Source organism: Protopterus annectens, chromosome 6.part0 (genome assembly GCF_019279795.1).
Source record: "Protopterus annectens isolate FY-2018-M chromosome 6.part0, PAN1.0, whole genome shotgun sequence".
Taxonomy (NCBI): domain Eukaryota; kingdom Metazoa; phylum Chordata; order Ceratodontiformes; family Protopteridae; genus Protopterus; species Protopterus annectens.
This window is the reverse complement of record NC_056737.1, coordinates 557,234,385-557,259,887: the sequence shown is the minus strand read 5'-3', so window position 1 is coordinate 557,259,887 and position 25,503 is coordinate 557,234,385. Positions and strand designations below refer to the sequence as shown.

The 25,503-nt window shown below is 38.7% G+C and overlaps 1 protein-coding gene across 2 annotated transcripts in view; it reads left to right on the top strand.

The window, feature by feature from the left end:
* The first annotated feature begins 513 nt into the window (after positions 1-513).
* LRFN5 (leucine rich repeat and fibronectin type III domain containing 5) overlaps positions 514-25,503 on the top strand; it is a 553,367-nt gene continuing 528,377 nt past the window's right edge. Inside the window, exon 1 of one of the 2 annotated variants that reach the window (XM_044074250.1) lies at positions 514-2,070. The gene's annotated coding sequence lies outside the window, so the exon portion shown is untranslated. Of the gene's footprint in view, positions 2,071-2,494; positions 2,707-25,503 lie in introns of those variants that run through there. The other variant, XM_044074251.1, reaches the window with a different exon arrangement.

Sequence of the window (25,503 nt, the reverse complement as noted above, 5' to 3'; positions counted from 1 at the left end):
TACCGAGCTGCACTTTGTATGTCTAATTTAATGCTATACAATTACTGGTAATGCTGGTCATAACGGTCAATCAACCATCCCCGAACGTCTTAATGCTCAATGTCAGGATGATAATTTGTGCAAAAAAAAAAAAAAAACCGCGAACTGGCAATACATCTTAATGTATTATTTTTTGCAAGCCACACTTCTTTATAAACATAAGTTAAGTTAACATTGAATTTTCTGGCTTTTAATGGTTTAGAGTCAGTTGAGTGCACTTTCTTAACTTCGTACTCTATTTATTCATTAATTGACGCCCAGTAACCGTAGGTGAAGTCTGTAGCGGTTAGAGAGGAGTATTTGGTAACTGCCACAACATCTGTTGCGAAACAGCTACCTTCACAAAACTAATACCCCCCCCCACACACACACACACACACACACACACACACACACACACAAATGCTGATGCTAATCTTATGGGTTTGAGTGCTACTGATTCGCCGCAATCTCTTGATCTCTTGCAGTCCTGCGGAAACGAACCAAGCCCATTTTCAGTCTGTCTTTTGTCTGTTTCTTATCACTAAAGGAAGGGAGCGGAATTTACATTTAAAGAAGGGGAACGCGGGTTTCCAATGTATGTTGCGGTTAAGATTGTTTCCTATGTAAACAAGAAATATGTTGTCGGGTTTCGTGGCGAGGTCCGTGCCCCTGGGCTGCGGCGGCGCGCGATGGCGCGCGGTGGGGGGCACGCGGTGAGTACGTGCTAGTGGCGGCAATCCATCAGTCTAAGGATTAACTCAGCGTGCCGGCTGAACTTGGACGAGCTCAAGGTGCACTGGTGCAATACTACCTGCCGAGATTTGCTCTGCCTTTCGTTTGGCAGCCATTTGATCGCACTTCGAAGCTGCAGACATGTTCAGCTCAGCTAACGGAGCGAGATGATTTAGGAAAAAGAGGGAACAAACTGATCAGGCTACTGTCTTTAATGTGCAGAGAAGATGGCTCTCTCTTTGGAGCTCATTTAAAGACAACGTTGAAACCATTTTGTTTTGCTGTTCTCCAAACACTGCAGGTACACTATCCCATTATAGAGGGTTGCGTGGGACAATAATATATTTTAGTGTTTTCTTCATTTCCTTTTGGCGTACAAGCAATGCAAGCCAATTGGCTCTCGTCTTCCTGAGTGGAAAATATTATTTTTAGAGTTTCGCACAAGAAACCCGTTTGCTGTTAGCAACCGTCTATAATTTATAATCCTTAAATGAATGCCAATAATGGAACACTATTCTGTGGGTTTTTTAAATAACACAACGCCCATAAAATGGCTTGTGGCCCGCAGATGGCTTCTGCCACGCGCATTCTAGGCAACTCTTTCTAGTCCTAAGCAAGAAACGTTCAGTTTAGACACTGTGCAAGAAGCTTACTGCAGGCTGCAAGGATGTTATGCTCCTTACAGCTGTCATTCTGGATTGGCCGTTTAAGTGCATTAAAAGGGAACGTGTTCAATAAATGCTTGATTATTTAACCAGAAAATTTTCAGCTATCAGCTTGCAAGGTCACTCACAAGCCTTCTGACTGGGCTTGTTTTCATCGAGTTGCCACTGAAGAATCCGAGCTTCCTGTGGTTTACAGAAGATGCAGGGAGTGTGCGTCTCTAAAAATCTAACATTGTGTGATAAAGTACGATTACCTTCTTAAACCTAAGGCATTTTGTCAACAGGCAGCCTGGGAGGAATTCAGGTCCAGGGGCATGCATCTCCTGCATTCGGTATCTTGTCGCGTTGGAGATCGTTTCTAGCTGGGATTGCTAAACTGCCTGCCCAGAGTCTTGGACACTCTTAACCCCATCCCTCTTGCACAGGAGTTAACAGATCGTCTCATTGGAGTGATCTGCACGGATTAAATACATGGCGACGTGACTGCGAGGCTCAGGTTGACTTAACCAGAATGCTGGTGCTAAAACCATGGCAAGGGGCAAAGAAGGCAGAAGTCATTTTACCAGACTGTCACGTTAAAGCGAAGCCACCTGGCTGTGATAGTGTACGCAGGTAACAAGTCCTACAGTCGGCGTTTCCCTTAGAGACACAGGTAAAAACAATGTTTGGTTCTCTCGTTGCTGCTCATCTGCATTGCAGACTGCTTTACTTATTAATGTTTGTATGGTAACTGAAGAACCCCGACATTATGTCACTAGCGCCATTCATTTTGAAATGAGAAGGAGATCGTGAAAGCTGCAATACCGCTGATTACAAAATGCTCCCTGGTCTGTTTGCAGAAACCTGTCTGCAGTTTTAATGTGTGTGTGTGTGTGTGTGTGTGTGTGTGTGTGTGTGTGTGTGTGTGTGTATTCAGCTGTTAAATATTAAGAAGTAGTAAGAAATGGGGGGGGGGTACTCTTTTCATCTCATTTTCTTCCCCATCCATTTTCTTAACCAGACCGCTGTTACAGACATAAACTAGACGCCCATTTGGCAATGAAGGCTTTGAATTTTTGGCATGGCAGCACATCATGTTGAGCAAATGGTGATTTTTTTTTATTGTCGAGCGAAATCAAATTGCATTTTATATGTGTGTTTCTGTTGTGTATACCTTAAAATAACATCTTTAGCTAAGAAACAGTGTGTTGTTACAAAACCGACGCAGTTTAAAATGGATGGGAAATTACTAGTTGCGGGCACTGGAATGAACCTGCTGGACAAACTTATAAAAATCCCAACAAAACAGGTCAGTATATCTTCTTTAGCTTTCACAGCAGTCCTTTAAAGTAAGCCCGACTTCTGGAATGCAACAGTGACTCTTTTTTAATGCTGTGTGGTTCTGAATGACAATGCCCGAAGCTTGGACATAATTGAGTGTCTGGGGATGGATGGGGTCTTGGTCCCCAGAATCCAAAAATGGTCACTAAATTCATGAACATTTAATGTTGTTCGTGTTCTTTACTAAAGCAATCAACATTTTGACCCACAAACCACCCACCATTGCCTAGTAACTGCCTGCAGAAACGTTACAATATTGTGGTTCTGCTGGATTTATTAGATTAAAAGGTCTTTATTTCCATAGACAACCCTAATCCCCTATGGCACATGTTTCTGTTGCACCGATTTTTGAACTGTCATTTACAGTAGAGACATATAACACCATGACGTCTGCTCAGTATTTTCTTAGCTTCATTGAATTTCGGAAACACCCCTACTGCTGGCTGGAAATGTCTGCATCACCTCTTGAATGTTGCAGGGGTGAAAGCTGGCTGTGTGTTTAGGTCTGTTTTTTAATAATTTTTACAAGGTGCGCGCTTTTTAGAAATGGACGGAAAGGATCGGGTTTCGTTATAAAGAGGGACTTACAAGTTTCACGATGTGGTTTAGTTACTTTGACATTTTTAAGAAAATAAGATGCGTTTTAAATTTGTAAACAGGCTGAAATCCTCAGTTGTATCGCCTCCTGCATGATTATCGTTGGACCGAGCTAGAACCCCTAAACCATTTGTTCTGTCAAGAATTATTCACATTATTACTCACGAGGATTAACATTAAAAGTTAACTTTTTCTGTGTGTACTCCGGCCTTAAATGTGACCGTAGGTCCAAATGTCAGGAATTCTACAAGGGTAATAAATGTTTCCCAGAAAGAACATAATACTCCTTTAATGTCCTGTTGTGGTACATATGGAGAGACTGCACTTTCATTGCATTGCACTGCTATGCTGCTGATTTCCAGACTTTCTTCTATCTCAGGAGAAACACTGCGTGGATGTTGAGATGACGAAATATGATGATATAAGAGAGTGAGAAAGAATGTGTGTGTGTGTGTGTGTGTGTGTATGTGTGTGCGCGCGTACGTGTCTGAAAGAGATTGAAAGAGAGAAAACGTGTGTGTGTGTGATAGAGAGAAAACGCGTGTATGCGTGCGTGTGTGCGCGCGCGGGGGTAACAGAATGCGTGCGTGCGTGTCTGAAAGATTGAAAGAGAAAACGTGTGTGTGTGTGAGAGAGAGAGAGAGAAAACGTGTATGTGCGAGAGAGAGGATGCTGACCTTCTTTTGTTGTCTGGTACTCAGCAATTTAACACATGTTCTTTGTTTGTGTGGTTGCTAGTGGTTTCTAATGAGACGAAGCCTGACACAGGTGGATTGGTTATTTTAGCAGGTCAAAAATGGTGGCAGTCATTCAAGTACTGAGAGTTGCTGGAAATGGTGGCCGCGTAGCTGTTTTCTGTGGCACCTTGTCACAGATCGGAAGAGCAATCTCATTTAGTCTCACTGTGTTTAAAGCCCCTGGCGAGGATACTTATACCCAGAGCACTCGTAACCAGCCTTATTTTCTGTCTGACCTTAGCTATGAAAGTGTGGCTAATGTGAGGTGATACGTGGATGCAGTCACATTTACACGGACCTTCATCTTAGTTTATATAACATAATGAAATAATAAGGGTCTCGCGAAATTATTATAAGTTAACTAACTGGATTGGTGTAAAGAGTGCATGTAGGCATTTGCGTGCGCGCGCGCACACACACACACGGCGATTCTTAGTGACAGCGCCCCCGAAACGCGCGCAGCCCTTCTTGTTTTAGGTTGCGTTATGTAACATAATAAGATTAATGTATAAGTTAAAGTGCAAAGGAATTGTACATTTTTGGATGAGGAGTAACGAGGCTGCCCAGCAGTTCCACGGCTTAAAAATGAGCATTATGGAGGTGATGCATTATGAGGCCTGTTGACCCCCTGCACACACATGGAGGTAGGATGGTCTTGATATGTTGCAGCAGTGGCACTGTTAACATCTTTTAAGCCTAGACTGGCGGCGTTCCCACCATTAAGTCAACCATCTTGCACAAATGGGTTTGCTTGTTTGTGTGTCTGTGTGTTTGTACTCGGTTGTGACTCAGTGGCACCGACAGTTACTATTTATAATAGCAGAAGACAGCAGACTATAGTTTTGTAGGCAGAATAATTGGCAGATGCTTCTCCACTCTTTCTGAAATTTTTAACCCTGACCTACTTTTACTAACCACAAGCCTGATGCAGAGCTTGCCGTCTATTTTCATTTATGGGCGAAGGAAGCGTGTGTGTTTTAACCAAAATACAGTTTCATATGTCATGTGCATAGAGTATATATATATATATATATCAACGTCATAGAACAATACATTTGGACAAATCCATAAATAATGGGGGGACAAAGACCACAAAAAGAGGGACGTTTTTAAATGTTGCTGTTACAAACCTAGAAAGTAAATAGAATAGGTTATGCATTAACATGCATTTTTCTGAAGGGTTTGAGGTCTGAATCTCAAATGTCTGTCATTATTTTATGACTTCAATCCTCAATGATTTGCAAGAAAAACACATTTTTATGAGGGATAGACCAAAGACATAATGCAGAAATCTGGACATTCTGCAAACATCTGGTGAGTTCGGAGGTATGGCACAGAGGCGTACACAATAGTCAGCATTCATTGAGATTATTGAGAAACACACACAAACACACTTTTTGATTAACACATTAACCTTTTTTTTGAGAAATATCAGCATCTTATTCTGTTTTCATTACATTCCTTCTTATTTTGCTAAAATTCTTTCGGTTAAATACATCTGTTTGTTTCGTGCATTTTTGGGTATCTTTTATGTATGGTTTTTACTACGGACCCTGCAAGGTTTTGATAGCTCTTCTAAAACTGTCTCAGCGCGTTGTAAGGGATGTTTGCGTGCCTACACTGGTTAAGTTTTTATTCCCAGCATCAACACTGTAATAATTACCAAACATTCAGAAATGGCTTACAGAGCATTTTTAAGTTATATAATGATTCACGCTGTACCGTATTAAAGTCTGTGTGAGTGTTTTTCCCCCAACAGCAAAAAGTGTCGCAGATTTTCAGGAGAAACAAACTGCAGTTAAAAAACTTTATAACTTCACTTGGAAACCAGAAGAAACCCTCTGTAATTTGTACTACTTTCATTTTAATAGTTGTATAGAAAATGCGGTTTACTTCTGCATTTTACAGAAGGCTTTTTAAATCGCTGTCCTCTCGGTGATTGGGATAAGGGACATAATACGCTGGCTTGGGGGGCAAAAAAAGCGGTCATCATATGGGGCAGATGAAAAGCAACACAGCAACACGAAATAAAGTAGCCGACAGTATCAGGATATGGTGCACAAGAAAAATCAAAAATAAAAGGCCTAAAACGGAGACAGGCTGCACAGGAACAACGTGACACTTCTTGTGGTGGTCAGGTCTGCACAATTTTGGCTGCAGTTGTTGTTTAAGACGATTCTGAAAGGGAAAGAAAGCGATGAACTTCGAGTTTAACTTCTGATCTCTACAAAACTTAAGTGATAATTTAAAAAAAAAATCCTAAAAGAGGTCTTGGACAATCCATTAATTATGTCCACAAATGCTCCTTTCACATTCCCTGACACTGGGCACGTCTTGGAGTGCAATTCTTCATGTCTTCAACGCGGCGGCACAATTTCCCAATCAAGACTTCAGCCAAGTCCGTTTGCTAGTTTTCAGCCTTCTGCCTTCACAAATATGGGTAAAATGTTTTGTGTTCATCGTCTTCCTTTTTTTTAAATACTATAGTTACCGCCTTAGCCATTTTGTAGCTTCACCATTTACAAAGGGTCCTTAACCCCAATACCCGTGGTCGTGTTTAGCCCCACATCAAATTATGCGAAATTAGTACAGTGGGTATTTTTTGTTGGGCGGTGGGGGGGGGTCGGCATGGTTTACTTGCCTCCTGCATTTTATACATTTTAGCCAGTGCTGGTCTGCTTTGTAAAGGTGCTCAGGTGTTTTCTCATTTCTTTTCTTCTGAGGACGTGATAATCCCTAAGATATCGAACGAGCCCTTTAAATAATACGTTTCAAACTGCGTCTGCCTTTTAAATTAGGGCCCCCGCATATAGATTGCATCGGAAGGGGAAGACAAGCGCCTGCATCATGGTGTAAAGACAGTGGCTCTCTTTTTAAATGTATATTTAGCCTGCCATTTTATGAAGGGTTGTCGCAAAGTGAGGGACCCGTGTGAACTGCAGTAATTAGGTAATGCTGGTCATTAAAAATTCTCATTTCACTTTCATTTTATTTCTCACAGCATAAAAATACAATTGTCATTAAAAAAAAAATACTTATAGTGTACCATTTTTTGATCAGTACTTTGGGCTTGAAGCATCTGCCCCAGTTGTTTGTGGTTTATACTTGATTTCTGAGACTGGATGCTGAACGCTACGATCTATTTAGTTGGTTACCAAACAATGCAAATGTCTTTATCAAACTTGCCGATTGTCCTTAACCTAAGCATGCACTTAATGAGCTGGTGATGTACAGCAGAAATTAAGGCTGTGATTACTTTGGGTTAGAAGGTAAAGAATGGGCTAATTGTGGGAAAATGAGTGGCTCAAATACGTGGAATACATTTTGGCATGTTGCATAACCATGCAGGGGAACGATATCCGTAAGAGGAAGCAAACAAAACAAAGCCTTGTTTTAGTTGTCAGTGACACACTTTTACATTTGGTCCCAAATAAATAACTGTGGTTAGAATTCAAGGAGTTGATTAGCTATTTTTTTCTGTTGGCTAATTTGTAGCCAGAATAGTCTTCCGTTTTTATTGTACTTGTCTTACACTTTCCTTGCATTGTGCACTGAATCGCAAACCAAAGATGACTGGAGCAAAATTATAAGCATGGGCAATTCTCATTAAAAAAAAAAAAAACACTTCAGGGAGAAAATGTGGAGTGACATAGCTCTCAATCTTTATTTTCCCAAATGTGAAACAATCCCTCTCAAAATATGAAATAAGCAAAGTGGAGAGTTGTTGCAGGCAGTTTTTCACAGGGAGTTCACAATGCGGCTACGTTTTGTTTTATGCATATTGTGTTTTGTTGATGAAACATATAATTCTCTATTAATTACACTGGAATATTATATTGCTAATAAATCTTAACACCCAATGTATGGCACTCTCTTTCAATGTGGAGCAATGAATGTTTATCAAAGAAAATGAGGACATTGTTCCTAGAAATAAGGTTAAGATGTATGTCTACCCCCCCTGATTTCATTGCACAATGCCTAAGACGTTAATTGTTGGAGTTGCCTATTTTGGTTAATAGTGCACATTCCCATATAAAAGATTGATGACTGAAGCCCTAGCTGCAGTTCTAGAATATAAGAGAAAAATGTGATATTGAAAAGCTGGGCATCTGTTTACATAACCTGCAAAGTGTGATGTACAGGTATATTTATAGAGTAGAGAATGCATAAAGGAATTAGTATTTATCAAAACTGTGCCACTAGTTTTCTATTTGCCATAATGTTACCCTTCTCAAGTAAACATTTCTGTATAAACTACATGCAACCTTTGTCCTTCTCTGCAATGCTTTGTATAGCTGTATGCTTTATATCTTGTAGAACTTCCCTCCGGCTTGATTATGAAAATGTCCCTCTTGTTCAGTCCCCTGCTCCAATAAACCATTTCAAATAAATACATAAATAACTTTTTTTTTTTCATTGTAAATGGTCATGTCCAGAAAAAAAGTTATAAATGTGACCCTACTAATTTGTTTTAAATAAATGGCAGTCAGCTTTTATTTTTTGTATTTCTGTAATTATTATTTTGGCAGTTTCTATAGCCATTTTCTACTGATCAAGGGATTTGTTTGCATAATGCTTATTTTTCTTAATTTGAATATTTTGAACCATGTTACCCTGCTTTTTGTTTCATTTTGCATCACATATTTTGTAAGGGTACATCTAAAGCAAATGGTGTACACTAATCCTTATTTGTAATCTGTTATGCCTGATACTGATCATGTCTAACTAAATGTATCTGTAATGTTTCTTTCTGGAGCTTTTCTGCATGAGACCCTATTTCAGGATTACTTTTGCATGTGCAGTACATTTTTATTTACTGTTCTTCTCTTCTATTGCATTTAGATTTTTGCTATCATCATCTCAGGCCAACTACTATAAACCACAACGTGTTCTTATTTATGACTTCACTTTTTTTAGTCATTTCCCATTGTTTTCATGTACAGGTGTGAACATTAATGAAATATCCTGCCCAGTAATGCCCATTAATGGGTCAAACCACCCACCCAGTTAACAAATACAAAACAAAATGTCTACTTAGTGGTAAGCCAATAAAATCCGTTCATTTGGGAAGTGAACACACCCTGTGTATTTCCATTATCACAAACTCTGGTTTCATGCCAAAAGACTTGAGCATGAAGTGATTATGAATTATTTAAAAGGCTTTTTAAAAATAGATCAAGACAGTAAACTTTCTAATGCTGTATATGCAGGCAGTAGCATATTTGACACAAAATATGGAAAAATATTTTTGTACACAAGTACAGCAAAATTCAAATGTTACAAAACTGATACTTACTTAAGATATAACAATCCCTGTTGCTTGTCATAAATAAAATGATTGTGGCCTTTAGTTTATTCTGTGCAATAAGATAGGTTATTTTGAAAAAAAAAAGTGTTATATGACATTGCATATTAAGAGTAAGTTGACTAGTAATTTTGTGAGACTTGCCAGAATAACTTGCTTATGAAAATATGATATCCGCAGTTCTATCTAGTTATATTAACAAAAAAATGAACAAAAATGGCCGTTTTTTTCTTATCTAGAATTCTCAGGTGCTGCTTCAGTTCTGCTTCTAAAGCATACATATGCCCCATTTTATAGTAGTACTTTTCTATTTCCAGTCATGGCCAGTTTGTTTGGAAATTCCTGAAAAGGAGTACATGTTTACAGAAAGTACAGTCTATTAAAATAAAGTAGTTAGCATGCAAGCTGAGAAGAAACATCCATGAATACAATGCCTGTAAAATTTAAAATGATCAGGTAAATGAGAAAATGTAACTGCTCTAACACTAAATCTATTGTGCTGTACTTCAAGTAGGGGACTGAATTCAGGGAGGTGTAAAATGCAAGGAAATTTGAATGCGTTGTTGTGTGCTTTCTTTTAAGTAAATATGCATAGGCAATGTTTTAAAATTTATTTCCCCTTCATGCCAAGTCACATACAGCAAAATGTGTGAGCTAAAAGACAAGCTATAATACAAGTCTCAGGACTTAATTCCCACAGTTAAAACTTATGGAGAATTGTGTTTAATATGAGAGAAAGAAAAGCAAGCCTGAGATCTTCTTATAGGTTCATAGTCAAATACTACACTGTCTGTCTTTGTGGGCCATTTTAAGCTTAGTGTGTTTCCCTCATAGGTACCTAGTGTGTTTCCCTCAAAGGTACCTTGTGACTGTGAGGTAAACACCTTAATCAGTATACCAAACCTTAACAAGAGAAAGAATATCAAGGTTCAAAGAAGAAGAAGAAGAAAATGAGGTGATTGTGACTACAGACTCTTTCTTTGAAAAAGCATATGAAGTTGAGTCGATCTGTCCCAAATGACTCATCTCAACATTTAAATCAAATGCATTTTGAGAGGGGAAGTATAAATTACATTTTTGGCTCACTACAAGCTCTGCTTTCTGTATGCATATTAGGAATATGGTTCTTTTGTGTGTGTTTGCTTTTATTTCTCAACATCTGAGTTAGGGCATAAGTGAAATAGCTGTTGAGGGATAGGAAAGGCTCTGGCTCCAATGTTAGTTAACCATGATTTTTCAAAGGAGGGGCAGTATATAATTTAACAAACATTCTGGAAATTTACAAATATTGATTTTAGCCATTTTTGTGGACTATGCTAGTGATTCAAAGAAGTATTATGTAGCTATTTCCAATGCATCATGAAAGTTTTGAAGTGCACATTATATGTATTACAGTATTCAAACTGACCACTGATGTTTTGTGCATTTCATTGTTTGCACGACCATACTGTATCACAATAGGTATATACACAAACAGTGCTTCTTCTTTGATTGTGCGCTGGATTGTGTAAAAGTTTTAGCTAAAACAGAAATAATTATTCCTTCATAATATTAGAGAAGAAGAACCCTGCACATACATTTCTGCATGAGCTCAAAATTGCTTTTGCCTACAAGGAGAATGCGTCCAACATGGGCTACACATTGTGTCCAGCTCACCTATCAGTACCATGTAGGGTGTGATTCGTTCATTTCATTCATTTGAAACTTGTATCATGAAACCCATTGATGTATGCTGCTACATTAAATAGGCTTTCAACAAAAATCCTTACATTGGACAGCAAAGCCTTTAACATCTCCCATACATGAGGCTGCGCATATCTGCATACATCAGGGGTAAGCAGTAAATGTTTTTATTTAACTCCATTTAATGTTCCCATCTTGATCACATGGGATTTAATGAGACAGTCCTTAATTTAATGAATTAATATCACCTAAAGAATTGCAGAAACTTGGATTTGGTTCCACCATTTTGTAAGTCCACATTATGTGTTTAAGAACAGATTATGTAACCAAACCATTGTTTCCAGAACACTGTTATTTCTTGGAAGATGATGATGATGATGACGACAATGATAAATGGCAATAATATGGTCTTATTGTCTTGTTTACCGTAGCTTCATAACCATTCTGAAACACCCTCTTAACACCTATTTACTTATTCAAATTTAACAAATTATTCGGTGTCTCTGCTCCCCCCATGTAAGAAAATATGAACTATTTAGTAAGGCTAATACACACTAGTTTGTTGGTTTACAAAATACCCTTTTAATATACTCCATTGTGTCAGTAGTTATCTCCACATTTCCTGAGTGGACACCTTAATGGCACTGTAGGGGAAGGTAGAAGAGCTTGCTAGAGTACCAGGACTATTGAATTTTAATGATTACTGGAAGGATGGACTGGGATGGGAGCACTGAGTCCTGGAACTCTGAGACTGTTTTAAATTTACTGTATATTTCAATATTTTATAATAAGGCCAAGCCCTTGAAATTACATTTTATCTTATAGTAAGGCATTTGGATGCTCATTGGGATGTAGAAGCAACATTGTTACCAAATAGTTACCTTCATAATTACTACTGGGTGATCTGAAACCTCACAGACAGTGGATGTGAATAGCACAGTACTAGAATGATTCTTCATATTTCTCTTGGGCAATATCTTTAAAGTCGGGATGCTAAATAGTCAAGGAAGTGGGATGAGGTAATGATAATTAACTATTTGAATTGTTTGTATTCTACAAGGTCAGTGGGTTGATGTTGTAACAGAATGTTATTGGTTTTATTTGGAGTGCCTATTTGAATGTGGTTTCTTGTAAACTGCAGGAGACGCTGGCATGTTTACACACGGCGCACATCTTTTTGCATCACCTGTACTGGAACATCTCTGCTAGTACATGACATAAAGTATTGCTGTTGCTTGACTGATGATGATCATTGTATCCAGGTTACATTTTGTCAATTATGTTTAGCAAATTCATTTATCTTTTTATTAAAATATTTAATATACCTGATTTTCTCAAAGTAGTCCTAAGCACCACAATGTAACATAATTTAATTAGTGAAGTTAAGAGCACAAGGGACAGGATGGCTGAGTATGGAGTTTAAAAGAATAAAACTGGGATGGAAGAATGTAACCATCAAGCTTGTTTCCTTATAACTGAAGGTGGCACAGAGACAGAGCCATACCTCTCAACCTCTTAGTGCAAGAAATCCGGCCATATCTTGACATAATGGGGGGACTTCAAACCATTGCACGACTACCCCAATCAGTTTTCTTGGGATCTTGGTATATGTTTTCTCCATGTCTAGGAATGCCCATTTACTCTAGCCTTTTATCCACTGTCTGCCTCACTGTAAGCATCAGGTCAGTTGTTCTGCATCCTGATTTGAATCCAAACTGCTTCCCTACTATTTTAATTTATACCACTCAAAGCATTAATTTATCAATCACCCTCTCCAACACTTTTGTCAGTGTGACAGCAGATTGATACTTCTGTGGTGCCCACAGTTGTGAATGTCCCCTTTGTTCGTCCACACTGGCATTAAAATGCTTATTCATCAGTCATCTGTGATATGCTTTTCTTTTCATACTACTCTGAGTACCCATACGAGCCATTTCTTCCCTAACTCACTCGACATCTTGATCATATTTGCTGTGGCCTCATTTGAGCTTACTGCATTTCCTGAATTAGTTTTTCTTGGTGCTGTTGTTAGTTTTTGTATGGTGTAGGCTGTGCATGGGGCAATACAGCTTCTGTGGGGTTTTCTTCATTTAGAATCTGCTGGAAGTACACTTTACATCTGCTTTTGATATCCTGTGGATGATGTGGTATTACAAACTCTGAATAGGAATTTCAGAAAATGATAGGGTAATAGAGTGGAAGACTGAAGGCAGATGGGACAAAACTGAATAAAGGCAAGACAGTTGTCATGGGAACAGATAGGGGAAATCAGAATAAGCTGAAAGTTGAGATAGATGGGGAAATAGTGGAAAAGGTTAACAGATTAAAGTATCTAGGAATGGTGGTTGAGGAGAAGAGAAGCCTGAATGAGGAGGTCAAAGCTGAAGTCATAGGGGCTGCTGCCAGCTGGCAACGAGTGTCAGGATACTGTGTGACAAAAGAATGTCAAAGAAACTGAAAAGTAAGGTATGCAAAACTACAACATCAGAGCTGAAGCCAAAATGCCTACAATTGTAAAGACAGTCAAAGAGAACAGAATATGGTAGTTTGGACTCGTGCAGGAAACCAGAAGGTAATTTATTGAAGGAGATTTGGCTGAGACAGGAAGAAGGCAAGATGAAATGAGGATGTCTGGGAAAGGGATGGATGAATTTCATGAGAGAGGCCTGCAACAGCTAGGCATGACAGTTGAAAATGGTAGGAGAATGATACTGAACCAAGAGATTTAGAAAATGGAAAAAAAAAGGTTGATGGTAGTAATCATGATAATGATAACTAGTATTGCTACCTGACACATTCTGTTGGCACTGTTTCCTCTATATACAGTGTTGATTGTTAAGTCATTTAAGAGGTAGGCAGTGGACAGTGGGATATGGCAGGCATGCGTAGCAGTATTATAATCTTATCGACATTCCTTGTCTATTGGCGCAGCAAACTTTGCTATTAATATTCTTTGATAACATAATATTTGGTGATGTACCTTTCATCAGCTTATGCACGTAAAGAGGTATGTTTTTTATCCAGGATAATGATAGTGCTAATGATGAACTGGACTAACCCCGATTAAGTATTAAGAAGCAAATCTTTCATTGAAGCAACTCGTGTAAAGGCTCAGTCAGACTTTACAACCACTCTGTGACTTATAAATAGGGCACATTTAAGAGGTATGCATTCATCTGAAAAAGCCTTTATCCTGACAAAAGTGCATTTAAATTTGTGAGTGTTTATGTGTGTTGGTGTGCCGTTTCATTGGCTTTTACTTTGGAGTTATTAAAGGACTTAGCTCTAAAGCTTGGTGTGGCCTCCCGAATTAAGTGTTCTTTATACATTTTCTGATTAAGTATGTGAAAGGCTTGAATCTCCAAGTAATATATGGGCTCTTATGTCAGAATGCCAGTTGTACAGTAGAAATAATGGTGGGCATTGTTAAAAAAGTTACATTTTATAGTTATATTTAGAGTAAAAATAGAAGTACAATGGTGGCTCATAAAGTGGTTTGGGCAGATCATGACTGTCTTACAGAAATAATGAACATGCACCTCTTTAGGGAATGGACATTGCATAGATCCCATCACAAAAGTGTTCTGGATTAATAATAGATTTACAAGCCCATTAACTGAGGCAATATCTCTTAGACTATTAGATGCAGACTGAGTCATCCAGTAGGACTGGGATTGCAAAACATCATTAACAATCAAACCTGATCATTTTTATATATGAAAAAGCAAACCACAGGAAGTTCAATGATGTCAGAAAGGACCATGTGATTCTACGGTACAAGATTTATTAAAGGACAGGGACTCTGTTACAGGAGTGTTTGGTCTGTCCTCCAAATTAGAAAACTGATAGGAATCCCTATTGCTGAATTCCTAGCACCAGGGAAAAAGCAGACAGCTGCATTGAATTAAAGACAAAAAGAATTGTTAGAGAGATTTGCCCTGCTATTTTCACTGACTAATCTATGAAGCTAGCAATGCCAAAGATTTTAACACATTTCTGAAAGAAAGAGAGATAGAAAGAAAGTGAGAAGGAAATAAATGTATCCTGATATGGATACTGAAGAACATTTGACTGATGAGGTAAAGTGAAAACGGTAATATGAAATTGTGCATGCAGTGATAATAGAGTTACGTGTAGCATAGGTTCATAGGTGAGTATTAGGCTAATGGCCCTGGAGCCAACACAAGCCTAGCCCAAGAACATATCCAGACGTCCTGTTGCCGGATGTTAGTTCCCTGTACCCATATCAGTCAAGGTTGTTGAAATGGTCCTCAGTGTGAATTTCCTGTTACCCATCCACTCATCAAGAATTTTCTTGAAGAGGTCCAGTGAGGTGCCCTGCTTGACACGAATGGGGAGTTTATTCTAAAGTATGGGTAGTCTCTGGGTTAGGAACCTGTCCCTCCAGCATGTTCTGGTTTTGCAGTGATGAGTTTGAGGTCCTTGGACCATGTGGTGTGGAGGGATTGAGTCTTATTCAGATGAAGCATGTCTAGTAACACTGAGTCCGACATGGCTTTGTATGCCAAGCAGAGATCACCTCTAAGTAGGCGATATGAGACAGAGTGTAGCTGTAGTTTTTTGAGTCTGTCTGTGTAGGGCAAGTGTTTGAGTCTTAGGATCCCCTTTGTGAGGAATTTCTGTGGCCTCTCCAATTGTTCAAAGTGTCTGGTGAGGTACATGCCAAATAGGGCATAGTACTCTATAATGAGTCTAATGAGAGATGAGTAGAGGGGGGAATTATGACTAACTTCTTCCTGGATGAGAAACCCTTTGTAATGAGGTGTGCCACACAGAAGAACTTTCTAACTACAGTAGCCACTTGGTTGTCGAAGGAGAGGTTGCTATCCACTTGTGTCCCCAGATCTGTTATCACACCTTGAGATTTGAGAGGGCTACCATCAATGTGCTAGTTTATGGGTATTGTGTTTTTCCAGAAGGGGATGATGATGCACTTTTTGGCATTGAGCTTAAGACCATGGTTCTGGCACCAGCTGTTGGTGTCAGTGAGGCCTTTTTGTAGGATGTCGACATCAGCTTGAGAGTCAATAATGGCTCCTAGTTTGCAGTCATCTGCGAACTCGGTCAGCCAGAGTCCTTTGGTTTTGGCCTGAACTTCAGAGAAGTATATACCAAACAGGAAAGGACCCAGGACTGATCCTTGTAGGACACCACTTGTGACTGCCTGGTAGTCGGATTTGGTGTCCGCTACTTTCACCATGTGGGTTCCGTCCATGAGCCATTTGGCTACCCATCTTATGATGTAGAGGTTGATGCTTAGGTTGGTTAGTCTGTCAATGATCCCTGAGTGGAGGATAGTGTTGAAGGCCTTGGTCAGATCGAGGTAGGCTGTATGGACTGCCTTGCCTTCATCGACCACTCTGGTGAGAGATTCGAAGAAGTCTATCAGGTTGAGCAGACATGATCTGCCCTTCACAAATCCATACTGTGAGGGATCCAGTGTTTGAAGATTTCCTATATCCTTATTTATGAGGTCCATAATGATGCACTCCATCGCCTTACAAATCAGGCTTGTCAGGCTGATGGGACGGTAATTTCCTGAGTCAGTAGTCGCTCCCCCTTTGTGGAGAGGAATGACTGTAGCAGTGCTCCATTCGGTGGGGACAAAGCCTGAAGTGAAGGCTCATGTGATGTGCCATTTCCCTTTGTAATTCGTGTAGCATGCAGCCAGGTATGTTATCAGGTCCCATGGAGGTTGTATTTTTGGCTTTGGATAGTGTGGCTTCTACCTGAGCAGCTGTAATATTAGGAAGTTGGCATTCTTTGGGTATTGGGATGGGCCCTTTTGGGGGTGAGAGGGAGTAAAGTGTGCACTAAACCTGTCTGCCAAGATGTTGTTCAGTGTGTGTGGTGCCATTGTGCAGTAGCTCAGAGCACCCCTGCGTATTGTTATGCAGGTTCTTGACGTAACTAAAGAATGCCTTGTGGTTATCTTTAGCATCTTTTGCAATTTTGTTTTCATAACCAGCTTTGGAAGCTTTAATAAGGGATCTCAGTTTTTTTCTGAGACGTACAAGGGAATTTTTCCAATTTAGGGATTTTGCCCTTTTCTGCAACATATTTTTTCTTCTGTTGTAGAATTTGTTAATGGCAGGGGACTACCAGATTGGCTTCCTCTTTTTGGAGGACATGACTTGATTCTGTTAAGGATGGCCTGATCCATGCACTTATGTAAATGCTCATACAGTGCCTTGGTGTGTAATTTTGCAGCCATACACCCTTTCCCTGTTTGCTTGGGTGATGTGAAGTTTGACACTTCTGTCTTTAGAAGTGCAAAATTGTCTTTGGAAAAGTTTTTGATTGTGGTTTCCTTCAAGGGGGGTACGAGTGGGATTTGGATATCGACTGTGATTAACTTATGGTCAGATTTGACCAGGGAGGAGTTGATCACTGGTGTAGAGCAGTGGTCCCCCATGTTAGTGATGACCAGATCGAGAATGTTTCTGCCTCTGGTGGGGGTGAGAATTAGTTGGTCCAGGGCACTGGAGTTAATGAATTCCAGAAATCGTTTGCAAATGAGTTGGAGCAGGAGTAATTTTCCCAGCTAATGGAGGGGCAGTTAAAGTCCCCCAGTGTAAGGGTATTAGGTTGTACCTTAATGTTTTCCAGAGTATTCAGGAAAGCGGAATGGGAATCTTGGGACATAGTGTGGGATCTATAGCAGGCTACAACCTAGATTGCTGTTTTATCCAGTGTTAGTTGTACCTGAAGTATCTCTGATGCATTATGTTGGGCAACCAGTCTGGAGGTGTTTGTGTCCTTTATGAAGATGGATACCGCACCCCTTTTGGGGCTTTAGTCTATACCTCCTTTGGGGCATTGGCCAAGGTTTGGGGGTCAGAAAGTGTGATATGTTGTGTAGCCTCTAACGCTGGGGTGCTGTCTGAAGCCTTGAATCAGGTCTCAGTTGCTGCACAGAGATCGATGTTCTCCTGTTTTAGGAGTGTCTCGAGTGAGTGCGTTTTGAGATCTAGGCTTCTAGCATTGAGTAGCATTACCCTCAGGTTGTGTTTGTTTACAGTTGTTATGGTGGTAATTTTGTCTTCAGGACATTGCCTAAAAAAGGCACTATAGTGGTGGCAAGAGCCTTTGCCAGTATCTGGAATCCCAGGGATGACAGATGCAGGACAACTCTGGCAAAGCATTGAGGTCTGTCGATCATGTAATCCCAGGCAGACAGATATTGGATCCCCTTTGCATGACATCAGAAACTTAGCCAATTGTGTGAGTGGTCTAACATATGTCAGCTAGGTTTCAATGCAGAATGTGGTGCCTAGAGCAGATTAGGACTGTGGATGTGGCTAAATCCATGCAGAAGGTCACTTCTCAGACTGAACACTTAAGAAGGAAATGTATATTGTATAATATGCAAATTACTGTAGGTAATTTGTTAGCAATGAAAATACATGTGTATGCATTTATTTTTGTGTATGTGTGTGTATATATGTATATATGTATGTGTGTGTGTATTTGTATATCCATGGCTCTCTCACTGTCTCTCTGTCCATATGTATGTATGTGCATGCATGTGCGTGTGTGTGTGTGTGTGTGTGTGTGTGTGTGTGTGTGTGTGTGTGTGTGTGTGCAGCTGTATTAACATATTGAGTACAGTAAATGCTTATTGTGCTTAAATGCAGGCTAAGTGACTGATGTGTGGGAATGTTCCACAGAATGTTAGTAAGGAAGTTGATTTGTATTAGCCAGTAAATTGGCAATTACTGTGATTTATATGGAAGTTGCCTGCAGGCAAAAGACAGGAAGTTAGCTTCCCAAGTGGGGGATATGCAAAGAGTAAGCAAGAGATTGCAGAAGACCATGATGGCACATAGAGTAACATTCCAGTCAGAACCTGATGTGTAGTTGTACCTTGTAAAATGACTTGTTATGCAGAGGTGGAATCATGAATTTTTGTTTTCAAGAGTACCCATTTGCTGGACGTGTTCCATAGGACTGTGTCTATGGCGGAGAAACATTTAAATTATCGTTGTTCTGTTTGATGTTACAAAACTAAGTGGACTGCCATATTTTGTTCATGGTGTGAAATTGCAGATTTTTTTGTTAATAAAACAATCGAGCTGTCATTTTGTGTTTATTTATACCATAGAATTACTAAATAACCCTTCCTTTTTAATATAACCATTGCCTATGGTGTTTTTATTTTCTTATATTGGTGTTGCATACAGGATCAGTTGGTCACTTCCTTGTAATGTATATGTTGCCAAATTCATGCCATCTTTTCAAATATTTCCATATAACGCTGTTATCATTGTTTTCCTGAGGCATTTATGGTATTAGTTTTGTGAACTATCATCAATATTTGTTTTTATTGGTGCTATCACATGGCATGTTCTGTTGTGACTCTAACCATAGAGGACTTGCTATTACTGCTTTTAACTCTAAAGTAGAAGCTGACTAGCAATTGCTGCAACAAGAGAAGCATTTAGTTGTACTATCAAATGTATCCTCTAACCTCACCATTTTACCTCCCATGAAAGTATTATCAAGACTGGTGATCTAGAATCATGCGTTGTGGCTTTTGAGCATTATGCCTCCCTAGAGAACTAGACACGCCTTGTGAAAATCTTGCCAAACCCAGCCAGTGAGAGAAGCTTTAGAATGCATATAGACCCAGAATATACTGATTACCATGGTTATAGGTTCATATAAGAAAATTTGACCAGGACCAGAATAACCTGTGAAGTACAAGTAAAAAACAAATGTTGTAACTGGACTTTTAATGCTGGCAGACTTGCAAGTGCACAGATGCATGACCATAAATTTGTTTTAAAGCTGCAACTAGACACATATATCAAAAGTAAATTGAACATGAAAGAAAGTTTAGTAGTAAGCAGGTTTAAAATAGCTTTGTCTAGTATAAGAAAATGGATGCTGCCAATTGATCTCAAGAACCTTGATATACTAGGAACTTCAGCAGAATACTTATTAGTTACTGATATACTGTATAAAACTGAATTGCTTTATTCTGTGTCAAAAACTGCAGGTAGATATGTGCCATCTTATGTGAAACAAAACACAGCACTTAAAGTGTAAATTTATTTCAGACGTGGAAAGGAAGTAGTCATATTGTTATGTTCTGTGCTACTAATACTGAACAAAATGCTAGTAGTAGAAATGAGAAATCTGAAACTCAGGCTACAAATGAAGTTGTGATTATAGTCTGTAACAAGATGGCAAATAAGTTGAGGGAAGTGGACTCAATTTCTAGAGGGAAGGGACGTTCAAGTGCTGCTAGACTTTGGAAGCATGGTTACCCTTGTCAGTGTTCCCTATGTATGTAAGCATAAGATTTGTCTCAGGCAAAAAGTAGAGGTCATGTGCATTCTGTTGCCAGAGAACTAGTACTTTTATTCTCCAGACTAGGTATCCCAATAAAAAGTCTTACTGACCATGGCAAACCCTATATATCAAGAGCATTTAACCTGTTATGCATTTGTTTACAATCAAACAGTTGAAGATGTTTGTCTGCCATCCATATACTGATAGATCAATGAAGAGATTCAGTAAGTCTCTGTAAGTAAAGTTATGGGGGCAGTTGTTACCCTACTTGTTGTTTACAGTCTGAAGGGTGTCATACTCTTCATTTGGGTTTACCTTATTTGAGCTGTTGTATTGTGGGAATCCCAAAGGACTGCTTGACATTGCTAAGAAACCTTGGAAAGAAGAGAAGGTACCATTTAAAAGTGTAATACAACAATGTTGGCTCACAGGATAGACTAATGCTGGGAACACACGCACATACACACAAACACCGCTATACACACACACACACACACACACACACATGCATGCACACACATGCATAAAGTAAGCCCAGAAAATCCACCGATATGTTTATAATAAAATATTCACCTTTAGAGAATTTTAACTAAGGAAATTGGCTGTTAGTGGCAGTGCCCTTCACAGAAAACACCTTTTTGGCTAAGTGACAAGAGCTATTTGGAGAAATTGTAACTGAATAAATGAATACACTGAATAAATGAATGAAGCATAAATATCATCAATTAAACGGTAAAACTGCCAGCAACAAGAAAGTTTGAGAAAATCTATCACATCACTGTATTAAAGTGAGGGTAAGATTTGGAGAATTCAGTGGTGAGCTTGCAAGCTAATGTTCATAAAGGAGAAAACAAGCATTTATACCTGAAAATTTAGCCCAGTACTGCCCCCTGTACAACTAATGGACAGAAGCAGCTCTTAAATGCTTTATCCTGTGCATGGGCCCCCTCAAATTATCTATTGTATGATCCTAGTTATTCTCTTTTGGGGTCATATATAATTATTTACCATGGGATGGGTAAGGCCAATCTATAGCCAAATAGGTTTGATTATTTTGAACTCAAAAAAAAGCCATGCTTAAAATAGGCTGCAAGGCTGCAAGGCTAATAGCCTAGTACTTCTACCTGAAAGGTATTTAGTGGAATCATTCTCAAAAGTTCAGAAGCAGAAAATAAGATAATTTCACCTAAGAAATGTGTTTTCAGAAATGTCTGTGAGAACTAAACTGATAGAAATAATACAGAGATAACACCTAGCAATTAGAGTAGCTTGAAATCTTATAGAGTACCAACATCACAAAATCAGTAAAAAAGAAATTTAAAATACGCACGATTTAGTAGTTATAGAGAAGTCACAAAGTGAATGGGGCAGCAACCCATTAGTGTTAATTCTTAAACTGGACAAAAGTACTGGATTCTAGAATGACTTTCGAAAACTGATTGGCATATCAAACATTGATAGGCATCCCTTGCCTAGAACTGATGAGTTGACAGAGATCCTAAGAAAGGCTTTGAAGAAGGGATATTGGCAGATCATTTACCTCCTCTGTAAAAGAAGAAACTGCTGTTGTAACCAGTGATGGACTGTTTCAGTACGCAGTGTAACTATGTGGCCTACACTGGGCTTCAGCTACCAATCAGAGGATAATGGATTGAGTATCAAAGCCTCTCTCTATAAATGCTTTTGGAATGTACAATTCATGGTGCTAAGATAAAGGGACAGAAGTCTGATACAGAACAAAGTCACAGCAGCTGTGCAAATGCCAAAGGCTTTGCAGATAATACTTGGTCAGTTGTGGTTTGTGCTCTACCACAGTAAACACATTTTAAATAAATAAATAAATAAATAAATAAATAAAATAAAGGTAATAGCTCACTTGGCTTTAATTCTGCAATTTCACTGCAACGTATAAGGAAATTTAAGACAGGAATTACAACAGCACCTTTACATTTTCTCCATCATAGGTACTTATTTTATTAGTCCCTTCCAGCACATAGTCTACTCTACATAAAATCCATGGCTGCAACCCTCCCCCAGGCTGCAATTCCAAGTTGGTAAAACAGGGTAGCTAAAACTTCATGTCAAGACCCAAGTGAGCTGTTCTTCTCCATGATCTTCAGGGAAGTTTCTTGTTACCTCTTTGTGAATCCTCCACTTGAAGAAATGACTTCTTGTTTTGCCTTGCAGGCTACTTCCATATATATATATATATATATATATATATATATATATATATATATATATATATATATATATATATATACATTTGGTACCTTATATATAAACTATCTTCGGGACATTCTTTGTGAAAGTTCTCACATGGCATGCATATACTGCACTCGACATGATACAGCTACCTGACTTCCACAACTCTGGGTTTTGGATTTAGGATGATAGATTACAGGACTTGGACATCCCACTGGTATTCTTACGCGGTAGTCCAGACTTGTGATTTACTATGAAGTGAAAAGGTTGCTAGAATAGGGTACATCAACACACTTAATTGTTGTTATCTATCTGTTTACTCAGCCACTGTAGAGAGCATAGTTAGTCAAAATGTTATATATTTCATAGTACTTCAAGGAAAAAAGGACCCAACTAGATGCTAAATACTTAATTTCCTTTGTGGAATAACTCCTTTCTGCAGTATTTAATTTTCTGCTCATCACCTTATATACCTTCATGTTGACATTATGGCACAAATGCCATAATTGTTAAGGTGTCCATCTCCCATCCACAAAGTAGAAGGTTTAATCCTGACCTCAGGCTAATGCCTTGTAAATTTGCATGTTCTGCCTGTGACTTTGTAGGGTTACTCCCATCTCCAAAAACCTGCTTGGACATCAGAGCAGGAGCCCAAGTAGCTTCAATTGCAGAGAATGTCAAAGAGAAAAGATTGCCATGGTTCAGGCACATGTACAGGAAACCATATTACTGTATGGTGAAAAAGATATAGGACAGACATGAAGAAGGCGAGAAGAAATGAGGGCATCCACCAAAGAGATGGATGGATTGTGTGAGAAAAGACAATAACAGTCAGGCTTGACCGTCAAAGAAGATAGATGCTACTGAGTCAAGAAAGTTGATGACAGTTGTTGTGACATCTTGACCTCATATAGAAAATGGGCAAAAATGATGGGTGTTGATGATGATGATGAGCATTGCTCTTAAACCTACCTCGGACACATCTGGATATAATGAGCATTGCTCTTAAACCTACCTCTGACACCTCTGGATATAATGAGCATTGCTCTTAAACCTACCTCTGACACATCTGGATATAGGGTGAATTAATTAGTAACATCAGGAGTCAGTAACAGTGGTTCAGAACATTGGATCCTTATTAGATCATAAAAACCTCTATCTGCCTCAGGAGATCATTACACCTCAGCAGTAGCTTTTCCTCTTGTGAGATCTATTAAAGAATATGTAATAGTCAGAAAAGTAGGTACAACGTTTTTGTAGTAGACAGATAGTCCAAGAAAAGCTTCTGTCTTTTAGTGAAGCACATAGGTCAATTGTTTATGCGTCATGCAACTTTTTAAATTTATGGACTTTCACTCATATCTTCAGGTCAATAACATAATAATTTACAGTCTTTGTTTGATATTATGCCATTGTAAAGAACAAATATCAGATGAAGTGTAAATGCCTTCTTCATCCTTCCATTGCTGTACAGTTGTACCCAGCTTCTAAAGTGAGATCCACTGAAGGCTCAAAGCACCTAAGGCATTCACTAGGAATATAGAGAGTATGAGCAGTCTTTCAAACTTTTCCTCCAGGCTAAGAGTAATTCCCAGATGTCTCTCTTATTGCTGCCATTTCCTGTTCATAAAAAGTTAAATAATTGTAATGCTAAATCCTAATGACATCCAGGAAAGTAGCACTCAGTACTTTTTCAAGCTTCTTGGCTAATCCATTTGCAGTGAGCTGTAAAGTGAATTTATGGATCTACAGCCTTTAGCTTTCACTAATTTTATTTTATGCAAAATAATGCTTGGGGGATACAGCCAAGCCATTTGCCATAAAGAGTTGTGTTTTTTACCTCTCCAAACGCAACAACTCATGTAAGCAAATATATTTATTTTGTTCTGTAGCTGTATATCTCTCTTGTACAGAAAGTTTCTGACATCTCACTGTGTGTTGATTTCAAATAAGAAAGACAGAGAATGTACAGCTATGTCTAATTTTCATTAAGTTTTTATTCATTCTGAATGTTATAGAATAAAAATGGTGCCACACAGTCTACATTTTGTAGTTACCTTATTAGCATTGAAAGATGTATACCCATGTTCTAGCCAGGGTGATGCATAATCAGAGAGATAAACTTGCAGAAGATTCTATATTGATGAGTGTGTTTATGACATGTGAATTACATTCAGAAATGAAAAAAAAATATATAAAAGAAATATTGAAATATCTATTTCTGAAGAGTTAAAAGTATGAAAGATATAAAAGTTAGTGAGGTAAGAGAAGCTTATATTATTCTAAGATGAATAGGGAGAGGGGTCACCAGCAGAAAGAGAGAAGTTATTCATCTGTAGTGGCAGCATGTAATTAAGTTATTCATCTGTAGTGGCAGCATGTAATTAAGTTATTCATCTGTAGTGGCAGCATGTAATTCTTGCATTAATACGCTGGAGGCTGTATTTATACATTGACAAGGCTGATGTTTAGTGAGCAGACTCTAGTATGGTTTAGTGTCAGAACCATTAGCTATATGAGATGTTAAATTAATTTAGGAAATGAAGGAAAAGGGTGGCATCATCCATACTTTTAAACATTCAAGTATCATTAAAGAGTCCATGTTGTCCAGAAGACCAGCATCTTTAAAAAATGAGTTTTACATGGACAGTGGCTACAGTATGCAAACAGACGGAGACATCTAAAGGCCAATAAAAGGAAGTGTATAACCACCCTCCAGTTAGTTGTTGCCTGAAAAGCTGTGGTAGAGTCTATGCTGTCATGGACCAGATGGAATTTGTTGGGCTTGAGAAAGAGAACATGAAGTAAAAGTTAACTCAAAATATCAATTGGGTAATAATGGATCTAGATGTGATAATGGATCTAGATGTGATCTGTAATATACTCAAAATATCAATTGGGTAATAATGGATCTAGATGT